This window comes from Triticum urartu, chromosome 4 (assembly GCF_003073215.2).
Source record: "Triticum urartu cultivar G1812 chromosome 4, Tu2.1, whole genome shotgun sequence".
In the NCBI taxonomy this organism is placed as follows: domain Eukaryota; kingdom Viridiplantae; phylum Streptophyta; class Magnoliopsida; order Poales; family Poaceae; genus Triticum; species Triticum urartu.
Window position 1 is genome coordinate 304,878,070 of NC_053025.1, and position 14,362 is coordinate 304,892,431.

A 14,362-nucleotide genomic window follows, 5' to 3' on the forward strand; every position below is an offset into this window, starting at 1 on the left:
CAGGTTCACTATGCTAGGGACGCATGGCGGACGAACGGGCTGCGTATCCGAATTCGTCTCGTCGTTCTGAGCAACTTTCATGTACAAAGTTTTTCCATCCGAGCTACGGTTTATTTTATATTGATTTTAAAAGATTTAAAACATTTTAAGTATTTAATTAATTAATTTAATCAACATTATCCAGAATAGTGTCTGCTGACGTCATCATGACCAGCATGACGTCAGTAGTTGACTTGGTCAACCTGACAGGTGGGTCCCGTTCGTCATACTCTGTTTTAATTAACTAACAGTTAATTAAGTTAATTAGTGATTAGGTTATTCTAATTATAATTAATTAACTTAATTAATTAATTAATATTTTATTTATTTATAATTTCCCTTTTTTTTAATAAACATTCTTGGGCAGGGGCCCACTGTCATTGGGCCAAAGGGCCACAGCGGGTTCGGGTTAGCGGGCTACCGCCCGGAAGGGGACGAGGCCACAGCCACCGCCGGTGGCAACCTCCGGCCAAGTGGCCGCCGACAGCTGCGGCCAGGGGAACGGGCGGTGCAGGGCAGGGCGGCAGGGGAGGCAGCTGGGCGTGCGGACGGCATGGGTGGCCGCGGCCAAAGGCAGGCGGGCGCGCGATAGAAGCAGCAACACGCATGCGGGAGGGAGGCAAGGCGCGGGCGGCGCACGCACAGGGCGTATCCGGGACGCGGCCAACGAGGCCTCATCAAGGCAGGGCACGGGCGAACGTGGTCTGCGCGCGGCGAGCGCGAGCACGCACGCGGAGGAGGAGCGGGGCCGCGGTGAGCGGAGCCACGGCGTGGCGGAGCGCGAGCGCACGGCGGTGGCTGCGGGGAAAAGGGGAAGGAGAGGGGCCTCACAAGGGGTTGCAGGGCACCGGGCAGTGGGGCGTGGGGCGGGGGTCGGAGATGAGGCGGCGATGGGGAGGCAGGCCGGCGACGACGGGCGAAGACGCAGGGGATGGGCGCCGGCGTCGAGGTGCGTTCGGCCGGCGCGGGATTTGGCCCCTCCCCGATCCAGTCGAGTGGCGGGGGGCCTGGGAGGAGGCAGGGGCGGCGTTAGACGTGGTGGAGGTCCGGCGGCGGCGGGCGTCGTCAGGGAGGTGGGGTGGTTCGATCCCGATCCAATCTGGATCGGGAGGTGGGAGAGGTGGCGTCGTGGGGGGAGTGGGGCGACGGGGTGGGTTAGGGTTTGGTGGTGGGGGGATATGGGGAGTGAGGGTGGCCGGTTGGGCCGGCCTGGTGGGTCGTGGCCCAGTTGGGCCGGTGGCCTGCTGGGCCGGAGCCCCGGGGGTGAATGCTTTCTCTTTATTTTATTTTATTTATCTTTTATTCATTTCTCTTTTATTTTAGTTGTACTATATTTTTGGTTTAGTAAAATATGAAAATAGCTCCAAAAATAGTGTGTCAAATTAATCCACTGTTCTAAGGAGTTTTACCTCAGAATAAAAATAGTTTAGTATTTGATAAACTATTTTAGGAGTATAACTAATTGTTTTGATGTTGTTTTAATCACTTAAGGGTATTTAAATATTTTATAAAGATGTTTTTACTCCACCAATAATATCCATGATTTATTTGTCACATTAAGAACATTTTAGTTTTGACTTTTGAAAACTTTAATCGTTTGACTTGATTTTAAATTTAAATTCGAACCGTTTTTGAACCATTGCGAGATTAATAACAGTAACCGAGGTGACGTGGCATCATTAGCGTGAAATTACTGTAGCATGATTACCCGGGCGTCACAACCATTTTGTAAAACGAACCAAAAATTCAAGTTTCTCCAAAAAACCATAAAAAATTCTGGTATTTCTACATAGACATATTGCACGAAGTGGGAAAGTTTCAGCTTAGTCCGCCAAGTAGTTTTGAACATATAGCTACTTAACTAAAGGATCCCATATTTTTTGTAAATTTTTAATTGAAGGGATCCCATTACATTTACTAGCTACTAATAGGATCCCTATGAGTCAAAGGGGCCCTAGAACACCGGGGGATCTCACGTGCTTTAAAAATGGTGGTAGAAGTCACACGCTTTGGCTGCGGCCATCGGTATTTCCTCCTATAGCCACACGTCAAGGTCGGCGAGGTTCTGTTGGGTTTTACTCTCGCGGTCGAGCACCTCGTACACTATTTACTCTCTCGTAAGAGTGGTTCGGTAAACCACAAGGGTAAGCATGAAGTAACCTAGCAATAATATGAATTGTTATAAAAAGTATTCCAAAGTGATAATATTGTTGGATGACAAGAAACCATCATTTATACTTAGTGAAAAATGTGTGTCTTGTCCTTTTCTGTCACTGATATGTAGATCAGGCCAAGATTAGTGTGATGCCCCAAGACCGACGCTCCAGATGCCTTCCATTTATTCCGTTATCGCCATGTGTTGTTTTTTTGTTGCAATCTTCATCGCATCATTCGCATTGCACCGGCACTCTTTTGTCATCATTTTCCAAACTTGCATCTGTTCGTCATTGTCACATCTCTCCCTTGTCATGATTGGTCATTCTGAGATCAACCACACTTGCAACATTGTTTTTTGTTTTCTCTCTTGCCTAAACCAAAGTCTTTCTCCATAGTACACAGACCCCTTCATGTGCGTGTCTGAAACTCCCCCCGGACCCGAACCGGTCGAACATGGCCGATCGGTTTGGATCATATGGCTCCAAACCACTCCCCCAATCTGTCTATGTTATAAATAGCAGACAAAGACCTACCAATTTTATCCAAACCTAGATCCTAGGAACCTGTCTCGTCGCCGCTGCCGCTCATCCCAAATCCTCCTCAATTTCCCAGCCAACCAACCAAATCCACCTTCCCTTCCTCCTGAAGCACTCCACTCCTCTCGATCCTTGCTCGCCTCGCAAGCCTCGTCGCGGGTCAACCGCACCGCTGCTCATGGCCTGTACCAACCTCCTCCTCCGCCACCAAGTCCCACCGCCGCCAGTCATCCTATCTCCTTCCACCTCCGGATTGCCCCTGATCCAAACCCATAGCTTCCAGATCCGTCGCCACCAACCTTCTCCTAGTCTCCCGACCTAGCCACCCGGCTCTCAGTGCCGCCTCCCTCTTCTTGCCGAGCATCCCCGCTCGAGGAGGAGCCCCGCTCACTCCTAGATCGATCCCCGCTCCCCTGCAGCTGAGCTGCTAGACCAGCCGCTCACCAAGAGCTAGCAGCAGCCCCGCTATCATCAGGCCAGGACCTCCTTGTCGCTCCTCTTCTCCCACTCCCCCTGTTTTTTCTTGTTGCCCCTGCCTCTCCCTATGGCCTGATCTCTTGCCGCTGACCGGAACTGACATGGCCGTCCTAAAGCCCCTGCCCCGAGCACCCCGCAAGAAGTAGCGATAGTCCCGAACAGCGCCGCCCATGGCCTTGTCTCTGGCCAGAACGAGTCGTCCCCAACCTCCACCTCGTCGCCCACGCCGCCGCCTTGCTCCGCCCTCGCCGTCCTCCTACCGATGAGCAGCACTAGCAGGTCTTCCTCACCGCCCCTTCTCCCTTCCCCTTTCTCTTCTTCGGTGAGTCTTCCGCTATCTCACCCGACCCCCTCTGTCGATGTTCCCTGTTACAGCGCCGACCACCTCCACGGGACCTTCTCCGGCCATCCCTGTTGGTCGGCGGCCTCTCTTGCCCGTTGACTACGCCGCCGGAGCCCTGCCTTGCACCATCTCCCCGTTGCCTGCGAGCTCGTGCTCGAGCCCTGCTTCTGCGGGCGTCCTCTGCATCGCCCCCCCCCCCCCCCCCCCCCCCCCCCCCCCCCCCCCCCCCCCCCCCCCCCCCCCCCCCCCCCCGCTCACACGACTGCGTGCATTGACCACATCCTGCTGACCACGTTAACCCGCGACCTGGGCCGCAGCGTCGCCAGCCGCCTTCGCCAGCCCAGTCAGCCTCCTCTGCTCCGACCGGGCCTCAGCCCATGGTGAGCCACTGCTGCGGCTACCTTTGCACTATCGGCCCAAGTGCAGTTTTGGCCCATTCTGTCTTTTTTCTGTCCAGCGATTTTAGTAATTATCCAGAGAAAACTTGCGTTACAGAAAAAAACCCTCCATGTTCATGCATTAATAACTCATAATCCGTGCATTGTAATTAAACAAACTTTATATGTAAAATGCTTAGAATTTCATGTACTTTCATAATTTGCAACTTTCATCCATGTTAAAAATGTTAAAAATTGATTTGCATTAATTTGCATCAATGAGATGTTGAAATGATTTATTTCATAACTAAATAATCATAGCTCCGAATTAAATAAACTTTATATGTAAATGGGTTAGAAAAGTGCATAGTTTAACATGGTGGCATTACTTTGCATGTTTAACAACTCTAAAATTATGTATAGGGTAGAACAATACCAAATTTGAAATATGCATGTGGGGATTTTCCATAATTGTAGTTTGTTATTTTTGGCCTCATTTAAACTTGCCTAAATAGTTAGTTTAGTTATGCTTCACGTCTTGCCATGTTAACCAATATTTAAGCTTGTCTTTTTCATAAACGAGAGCGCACTAAATAATTCGCATGTGGTGTTTCGTCAATATGTAACTCATTGCATATTGAGCTCCACTTAATTTGTAGTATTGTTTGTTGCACTTTGCCATTCCATGACTCATTAAACCGGACATCCATCATACTTGATTGTGCATCATGCCATGATTATGCTTGTTGGTTTACCATGTTGTTTCTTCTTTCTAGTGTTGCTTCTTCTTGATAGTTCCGGTAACGTTGCGATTGTGAGGATTAATTCGACTACGTTGATTCGTCTACATCATGGATTCAGTCTTCTTCCTAGTGGGATTTCAGGAAAGATGACCATTACCTTGAATACCGCTACTATCTTTGCTTGCTAGTTATCTCGATGCTATCGCTATGTCGCGCTACCTACCACTTGTTTATCAAGACTCCCAAAGTGTCATGATAAGCCTCTAACCTTTCTACCATCCCAGCAAACCGTTGTTTGGCTATGTTACCACTTTGCTTAGCCCCTCTTATAGCGTTGCTAGTTGCAGGTGCAGTTTGAGGTTGTTCCATGTTGGGACATGGATATCATGGGATATCACAATATCTGTTATTTAATTAATGCATCTATTTAGAATCATTATAACTATGCAACTTTCGAGCCCTCCCAGACCATCAACGTTCAGAGTCGTCGGATCGTCACTTGTTACCATTTTCGGCCGTCAGATTGGCCTGGGATCGCATGCACGCTCGCCTCGTTCGCTACAGTTGAGCGCTAATCGTCCTGGGCCGCTTCTCCGGTCACTTTTTTGGGCCTCTGTCGTTAAATTGGCCTTAATGGGCTTCTAGCAGCCTCCCATCCGTGCAGGTGCAGCTGAAGGGAAAATTAATAAAGCTTCGTGAGGTTGTCTAAAAAAATCAAGGGAAAAAAGTTGTCTAAAAAAAGCTGAAGGGAAAAAAATACATGACTCGCAACCCTCGTTTGGTTCACAATCACAAGGTCGCAGCCTTCCTCATTCGCGTGGCGGCTCCTCGGTCTTCGCGACCATGTTGGGCTCCGATCGATGCGGGAGAGACGACTCCCATGGCCACCGCGCTGTGATCTGACCGACGCGACGAACGGCCTTGACGGGCGATGGCACGGTGTCCGCTCGGTCGCACTTGCACAGCGCGACGGGACAATGCAGTAACGACGAATAGTAGTATGTCGATTGGAGTTCTATCGCCAGTGATTGATTGATTGGTTAATGGCCATAAAAACAGGTCAGTTTCGTTTGTCCATTCATATTTATCTTTAAGTCACAGGCGCCCATATAATCCCAACCTGGCCGCTGCTCCTTCCTGCTCCTTCCCCAAACCATTCTGTGACAGAGATTGGTGATGCTTAGGTCTCTAAGTTATTCTAATCCCCCCTCCTTCCTACCCCCCACCCCCACCCCCTCTTCCCCCAATTCTTCATCCATTTTCAAAATTTGTTTCATTGATGTTGTTCTTTCTGTTCACAAACAACGCAGGTACGTTCTGGTAGGTTAGCTCATTATGCTGGATTAAACGGTTTAGGGATTACCCATTTAGAATATGATGTGCTGATTTTAAATTCAATGTTTTTGTCGAATTTTTTCTATAATAGTTTAGAGACATCTACAGATTATCCCTTGCTGCTCGCATTATTCTTTGACCAAGTGCACAGTGCACTTAGGGTAATCATCTGAGTTTTTGCAATCTGCTGAAATGTTATCCCTTTTATGAATTTGTTCTTTGGCTCATAATTCGAAATGATTGCAGGATCTCTAGAGGACGGATTTCTCCCCGCAAAAAAGGAAAGAGAAAAAAAATGGATTTCTTTCTTTCTTGCAGCTGAATCTACCAATATCCAGTGGTCAACGGACAGGTTAGTATGAGTATCCTCATATGCTGTTATGCCTCATTTAACTTGTGCGCCATCTAACTATCTATGCATATTATATTTACCTTTCTATTCGTACAATATGATGCCACTCTCTATGATTGATTGAAATAATTGCAGTACTGCCTGTTGTTTTTGCCCTATATATGTAGCAGGTTAGTTAGCAAGTTAAAAATGCACAAACGAAACAGGAATATTGTTCAAGGTGCTGATGCCTCCACATCACATTCTGGATATGAACACATTATGCCTATCAGATCACTTTCACAAAACTTCTTATGCAGCAGAATAAGCCAACCTAGTGAAACCGAAGTTCAGTCGATTAATCCAGAGAACCTGCTTTAATTTTGGGGGTGCAAAGAATAGCATCACTAAAGAAAAAAAATCTGTAACTCGATGCAGAGTTGGGGAAAGAGGGTAGGTAGGAAGGAGGGGACACTTGGAGAAGGGGGGAAGATGAATGTCAACCATGCCCACCGGTGAAGGATCTGCGGAAGTATGGAGGGGAATGGGGAAGGAGAACTGGACGATGGAGCCCATGCTACCTGTATGTGTAATTCTACTGGTTTTAGTGCGTCTAACATATTCTTTATCCTGCCATTCATTTAACAAATTGCACAGCACGAAAAATGAGTTCCTTATCTCAGCCTATAATGTTCTTTTCCTGCAATTTGATGTCAATAAATCCATTTTGACGCTTGCCCTGCTGAAAGTTACACCATGAAATATAGAGGATTTTAATTTTGTCAGTAAGTTGTCAGATTATTAAACTTATAAAGTTTTTTCTATTATTATGCATCTATATATGGGTACCTTGTGAATTTATGGTCGGAGCTGAGAGGAAGCTGAAAATAGTAAACAAGTCAGCACAGGTTGGTTTTGATGCATTGCTTGCCAATTTGATACATATCGACATACAGTACCATGCTTGCTATATCGCACTGATGGTCGAGCCCGGCCATCGAAGCCCGACGACAGTGACAATGGGAAGGAAAATTTTTGGTTAGTCGGCCCTTCGTTAATTTATTCTATGTGATAATATTAGTCCGCACTAGGATTTAGGCTGCAGTAATTTCTTGATATAGATGGAATTAGCTAGGGGCAGCAATCTCTTATTTTATCCTCACAAAATGATACCAGAAATTAGACATGCCATGCTGATTCTATCATTTTGATTAAATTTGTAACAGATTGTGTTTGTGTTTGTGTAGTTATGAAGAGTAAAAACAACGTATAGATTTTACAAGATAGTTGGATCAAGTAAAAAAATGAAGGACCACAACAAACTATTAAAAACATTCAACATATTTGCTATGTATTAATAAATCTTTGTCTCATAACAGTCCCTTTGGTTACTACATACTTGTCCATAGGACTATAGCAGTCTTTGTTTCATACGATTCCACCATTGTTGTCCTCTACAACAAGAAAAGAAAGTTTTCTACGATGTCTTTGGCTCTTCCTATACAAAATTCTAATACAACTATGCGCTTGCTGAAGAAGTAAAATATAAATTTGTTTATCTCTGGACCCATATGATTTATTATTGGGACAAATAGCATAAGCATATTAACTAATGGTAATGTTACTCAGACTTATATGTTACTAAAATGATGCACACTTACCTTATTTGGCCTGATTTGTTCTTTTTTTGTGAATTTTTGAATTTTTTGAATTATTGATTTATAGTTTTAGTTGTGTATTAGCATCTAAGATGGAATCAAAATAAATTAAATAAAGAAAAATATTTTTCTCAGTCTCGTGTGCTATATTCCCTAACTCTCTCACCCATGCAGGTGGATTTTACAAGTTTTCATTCTGCTTGATAGCACTGCAGTGCCATAATTTGAGACATGCATAGAAGGCCCTGTCTTCTTAGATGGACTATATGTTTATATGCTCATAGTTAGTGTAATGTATTGTAGTGATCCGCATGTTACGCAAATTCATGTCAATATTCAAGGATACATTGCACTTTTTTCTAACTGAAATGTGAACTGATCATATGACTGATATATGCTATTAGGAGGTATATATCAATCCTCACATATTTTTTGATTCCGTAATGTTATTACTTCCATTTTTGTTATTTATGTTTCTTCCGTGCGCCTAGCTATGTATAATATCTAATTTTAACAAATGTGATGCTCGCCTACAGCACGTAGCAACAATTACAACATGCTATTTATGACCATCATCGCTATGTGCTTCTGTGTTGCTAAGCTATTTTGTTTCCAGAAATTTTCACGGCGATGCGACTTAGGGTGATCATGAAGTAACCATAAGTTCCAGATCTTCAGAAAAAGATGATCCATTAGATTTTCGTAGTTAACTAATTAACATAGCTGTTATGCCATTTTACCGTTCTGACATCAAGAGTGTACATACCCATATCATGGTGATTGGTAAAAACAAGTTACCCTTCTACTTAAGATTTGTGGTTACTTTTGATTAACACATAATAACATACATTTCTATGTATCCATATATTTCTGAATTCACTATCATTCTATTGTAAAAATGGACGGGCGCGGCAACGCGCACCGTCACGGTCTAGTATACTTGGTAATGGGTGGATGGATTAGCCTTTTGCTTGGTGTTTTGTTGCACTCTTGCTGTCTTAGTTTCCGTCATACCGGTGTTATGTTCCTTGATTTGTGTTCCTAACATGGTCAGGGTTTATTTGACCCCCTTGACGGTTTGCTTTGACTAAACTCTTCCAGCAAGGCCCAACTTTGGTTATACCATTTGCCTAATAACAACTAAAACTTGCACAGGGACCAGCTAGCACCTAAGGATAATTAATCAACAATTTGGGCCAGTCCTCCTCATGAGTGCTTGTCCAAACCGGGCAGCCTGCGGGGCCACTACGAGAAAACTTGAGGATTGGTTTTACTCATAGCTTGTCCCATCCGATCATGGCCTGAGGCGAGATATGCGCGGCTCCTATCAAGGTGTCGGCACATTGGGAGGTCTTGCTGGTTTTGTTTTACCGTTGTCGAAATGTCTTGTGCACTGGGATTCCAAGCTTGATTGGGTTGTCCCGAGATGGAGATTTACCTCCGCAAATTGTGAGAGTTTATGATGGACTAAGTTGGGACACCCCTACATGGTTTATTCTTTTCGAGAGCTGTGCCCCCGATTATGTGGCAGATTGGAAATTTATAATATACGGTTGTAGAGAACTTGACACTATGTCCGAATTAAAAATATACCAACCACGTGCGTAACCGTGACCGTCTCTTTTCAAGTGTGGTTCGAGAGGAGAACATAGTGGGGTTATGAGTGAATCGTAAGTAGATCAGGATCACTTCTTGATCATTAATAGATTGCAACCGTTATGCGTAGTTTCTCTTCTTATTCTTGTACTCATAAGTTAGCCACCATACAAATGCTTAGTGCTTGCTACAACATCACCACTTATACATTCCATACCCATTAAGTTTTGTTAGTCTTGATACCCATGGTAATGGGATTGCTGAGTCCTTGTTGCTCACAGATTACTACAACAATAGTTGCAGGTATAGGTAATGCGATGATCTGACCTGAGAGCGATGGTTGCTTGTTTTGGAGTTCTTCTGCTTCTTCTTCGATCAAGGGATAAGTTCCGGGTTGGGTGCCTGGGATTAGCAGGGTGTATGTTGTTCTTCTTTTTCATTTGATTTCATCCGTAGCCAGATCTTGCTCTTGTATATGATGATGGCTATGTATAGATGTACTATTGTATTCATGGTGTAGCTTGTGGCGAGTGTAAGCCTTTACCTTGTATTCTCATCTATTTAGTACATGGTATGTTGTAATGATATCCACCTTGCTATGCGCTCGAAATGCGTTTGAGCCCCAATCATGAACTCATAACATGATTGGGATAGAATCGCATCTTGGGCGCTACAAGTTGGTATCAGAGTCTTACCGACCGCAGGAGCCCCTTGATTGATCGAACCATTGCCGTTGTTGTATCTAGAAAAAAACCTATTTTGAGTCTAGCTATATATCAGATAGTAGGAATTATTTTTGCTGCTTATCCCCTTAGTCGCTTTGGTGAGGAATTGTGACATAGGTGTTTTTATTCCATTACTCTTCCCACTCAATTTTTTTAGGATCATGCGGGTATTGTAGGAATCGGTTTGACATCATTATGACGTGAACTCTGTTATTGGTGCCTCCTATCATTTAGAGGCTATGGAAGTGTCCCAAGGAGTTGAGCTCCAAGGTGTTTTTGTCACAGTGCTTATCATTTTAGTTCTGGAATATCAGAGGACACCGACATCGAAAACGCTTCTATACTCCTTGTGGTGAGAGTAGTTTAGAACCACCCAGTACTAGGGAGAGCGATCAGATGTATTGCCATAACTAGTATATTAGATGTTTTTCAAAGGTCTGAGGTACACAGTTTCCAAGGTTCTTGGTTATGTGTTGAGGAGACGGTACATTTAGAGCGTAGAATTCTGCTAGGAGTTGTGTGATGATATTTGCTCCTTGTACTTGTTGTACCAGATTGCATAACCGAGAGTTTCAGGAGTTCTTAGGTGGGAATTCAAGTAGTTACCAAGGATTTTCCTTCCAACAAATGCATGTGGGGTTATGTATTTGTTTTCGGCTTATTTGGGAAGCCCAATCCTTTGTTTTGATTTGAGTTGTGGTATTTGTCGTGGTTTTGTCTCGGCAGATGTCCTTAGTGTGAGGACTTAGTCGTGTGGTCAATGCATCTATGTGGTAGCTTGAGAGGGGTTGAGTGGGATGAGAGACGCGAGGTTTTACCCAGGTTCGGCCCCTCACGGTGGAGGTAAAAGCCTACATCCCGCTTCATTGATATTGATGATGATGCTCACGATTACAAGGGTGCTCTTTCGCTACCTCTATCTTGAGATCTATTAACTTATTTGTCTAAACTTGTGAAAACTTGTCCCTCTTGGGGTGCCCTGTCCCTCCTTATATAAGTTGGAGGGGAGGGTTACATGTGGAGTCCTAGTAGAACTAGGACTATTCTATTACACGTGGAATCCTAGTCTTGCTTCCTTTGTAAGGGAATACTCCTTATGCCTATCCTCTTAAGCTGGCCTAACATAACATGAGTTGGCCTTCTGGGCCATCGGGTCTTGTCACTCCTCTGACCCGCCTGCCAAGTAATTAATGAGTCTCTAGGCCCGGTCGGGTCATAAGTGATTCGCCAGTCTTCAGGCGGGTTACCGATGAAGCGCTAAGTCGCAGCCGGGTCATATCTCCGGCCGGGTTACACCATGGGGTATATCCCCGACATTAGCCCCCAGTTTAATTTGGATTTATTCATGTTAAACTGATCCTACAAAAAATAAACACAAGAACAAATATGACAGGTTGTGCTCCGGGATAAAGGTTTTCCGAATTGGCACCTGATCATCCTTAAATCCTTGTCATTTCCTTCTTGATACGTGTCCATAATGTCATATAAAATCTCCTTTAACAGATATGTTCAAACTTTGCCAATGCAAAAGATCCGGGTACTTCTTCTGAAAATTTAGGGTCAATAGGCCAGCTTAAAAATCAATTTGCTGACATTGGTTTCTTTTGAAAAAATATTATAAAGAATAATCTATTTGATTCGGCTTCCTATGATGTAGCGACCCGACCTCAAATGGTCAAGTCTCTGTGCTTCAGTGTCATCCCTGGATCGATAATGCTGACACACACAGTACTCGAAGGATTTATAACAGAGTAGCAATCACACACTATTACATCGAATGTCTCCAAAGAGAACTTATTACAATAATATGACTTAAGGCCATCTAATGCGATAACAGCGGAAGGCTTGGAAGATAAAGTGAGTCCATCAACTCCAACGGCATAGCTGAGCTGCACGGCAACGACCTAACGAACCTTAATCCTCGTCTGAAAAGTCTGCAACATAATACGTTGCAGTCCAAAAACGGGTCAGCACAAGGAATATGCTGGAAAAATAACACAGTAGAGCAGAAACAGAATAATGCTATCACTACATGCATATATGGCTGGTGGAAAGCTGTATGGTTGTAGTTTTGCGAAAAGCCAATTTTTCCCTACAACAACGGAATAGATTTTAATTTACTATCATGGTGGTTGAAACATCATTGAGAAGGTATCCCCAACTCAATCCCAATTAAAGTGAATTAACAACCCAACAGTATTAATTAAGCATGGTGAGATACATGTGATAACCCAAGTACTAGATACTCAAGAATTGTCCATAACCGGGGACACGGCTAATCATGATTAGATTGTATACTCTGGAGAGGTTTGCGCACTTTTCCCCACAAGACTCGATCGCCTCCATTGAATTTCTCGCACTACATGGTGTTTGAGAAATGGATGACCGAGACACAGTCTTTCAGAAACGTTAACTCTCTACTCCGGGTAGACCATACCAAACCTACAAAACCCACTACCTGCTGATCTACGTCTTCAAGAGCTTCACGTAACTTACTCAACTATGCTAGAGCCCATAATAGCTTGTGGCTGCACACGGAAGTTTCTAGCATGAATCATCTCAGTTCCCTTTGAGCCTGGGTGGCGGTCCATAGGAAGATCACACGCGTACCCCGGGATTTCCAAAAAAACAGATAACACTGGGTTCTCCAGGTGCCTCAATCCACCCAGTTGTTTGATTAAGTTGCCACCTTAAGTTGAACCATTAATTAACAATCTCACATCTGACATGAATTTCACTCAAACCCAAACCACGTCTACGAGCATAGCATAGCAATAAGCAATACGTAGAGGTAACTCCCAAGGGTTTGAATGTAACAGGGCAATAGGTTCTACCTCAGCAACTACTTCCCAACCCACAAGTTAATGACATCCTAATCATGCAATGTTTGAGGATTGGAACTAATGCATACAAACTGGGTAATAATGGGATATGATCAAAGTGTTACTTGCCTTGCTGACGATCCACGAATCCTAGAGACTCGTAGTAACACGCTTCGCACTCCGGGAATTCTATCACAAGCAAACAATAACATACATAAGTAACAAGCAACGATGCACAAGCAAAACTCAAATAAGAGAGGTTGACCAGAAAGTTCAAATTAAGAACTCCGGTTCGCAAAAAGAATCAAATCAAACGAAGCAATGAAACTCAAACGGCGAAAGAAAGAAGCTTCGTTTACTAATCTGAAACTAGGTCAAATTTTACAGTAGCAAAAACTTGTTTGAGTTGGTTAAACGGAAAGAGGGTTTCGAGACGAAACTCTAGGCGCTTGAATCGCCTGATTCCGTTAAACGAGCGAAAAGATAAACAGAAACTAAGATCGGATCAGAAATCACGATCAGAAAAATTCGAGGGAATAAATCCGATAAAAGAAAACTCACGAACAGACTAATGAATGAGCGTTCGTTAGTTTTTTCTAACGGGCGAGGAACCATTTGTTAAAACGAACGTTCGGACGAACGTCCGCTAACTAGAAGAACCGAGAAAAACCGGCGAATCCGAAAAAAACGTATCTAGGGTTTTCAAAAAAAACCAAACGGTTTTTATAAAAAACCGGTGGCGGGGCGCGGTGGCTACCTCCGGCGAGGGGCTCCATCGGGGCGGGGTGCGGGGCGGCGGATCGCGGGGCGGCAGGGCTTGGCGGCGGCGGCTGCGCGCGGCAGGGGCGGCGGGGCTAGGCGGCGGTGGTGGTAGTGTTGGGGGCGGGGGTGGTGACGTATATAAAGGGGCGGGGGCGGCGACTTGGAGGAGGGGCAAGGCGCGGCGGAGGCCGAGTCCAACTCGGACTCCGGTCCGAGTGGCGGCGGCGGCGGCGCGCGCGCACAGGAGGCGGCGGCGGCCTGGCGCGGCTGGGCCTTAGGCCCAGTCGGCGCCGAACCCTTTTTTTGTTTTTTTTAAACTTCGCCAACCGAGATAAAATCCTAAAAAGAAAAAAATAATAAAAACCTAAAAATGCCAAAACAATTCTTCACCGTCTAAATAAAATATTTAGAACAAGATGAACATTTTCTTGGCCGTAAAATGCAATTTTGAAAAACATGCA

At 44.7% G+C, this 14,362-nt stretch overlaps 1 long non-coding RNA gene across 2 annotated transcripts; it reads left to right on the forward strand.

The window, feature by feature from the left end:
* The first annotated feature begins 2,354 nt into the window (after positions 1 to 2,354).
* On the forward strand, positions 2,355 to 8,435 carry LOC125551550. Of its 2 annotated transcripts, none has more exons than XR_007302781.1 (2): positions 2,355 to 5,982; positions 6,254 to 8,435. It is a non-coding gene; the product is annotated as an uncharacterized LOC125551550 (long non-coding RNA). The 2 variants fall into 2 exon arrangements; XR_007302782.1 differs by having other exon boundaries at positions 2,355 to 3,932.
* The last annotated feature ends 5,927 nt before the right edge of the window (positions 8,436 to 14,362 follow it).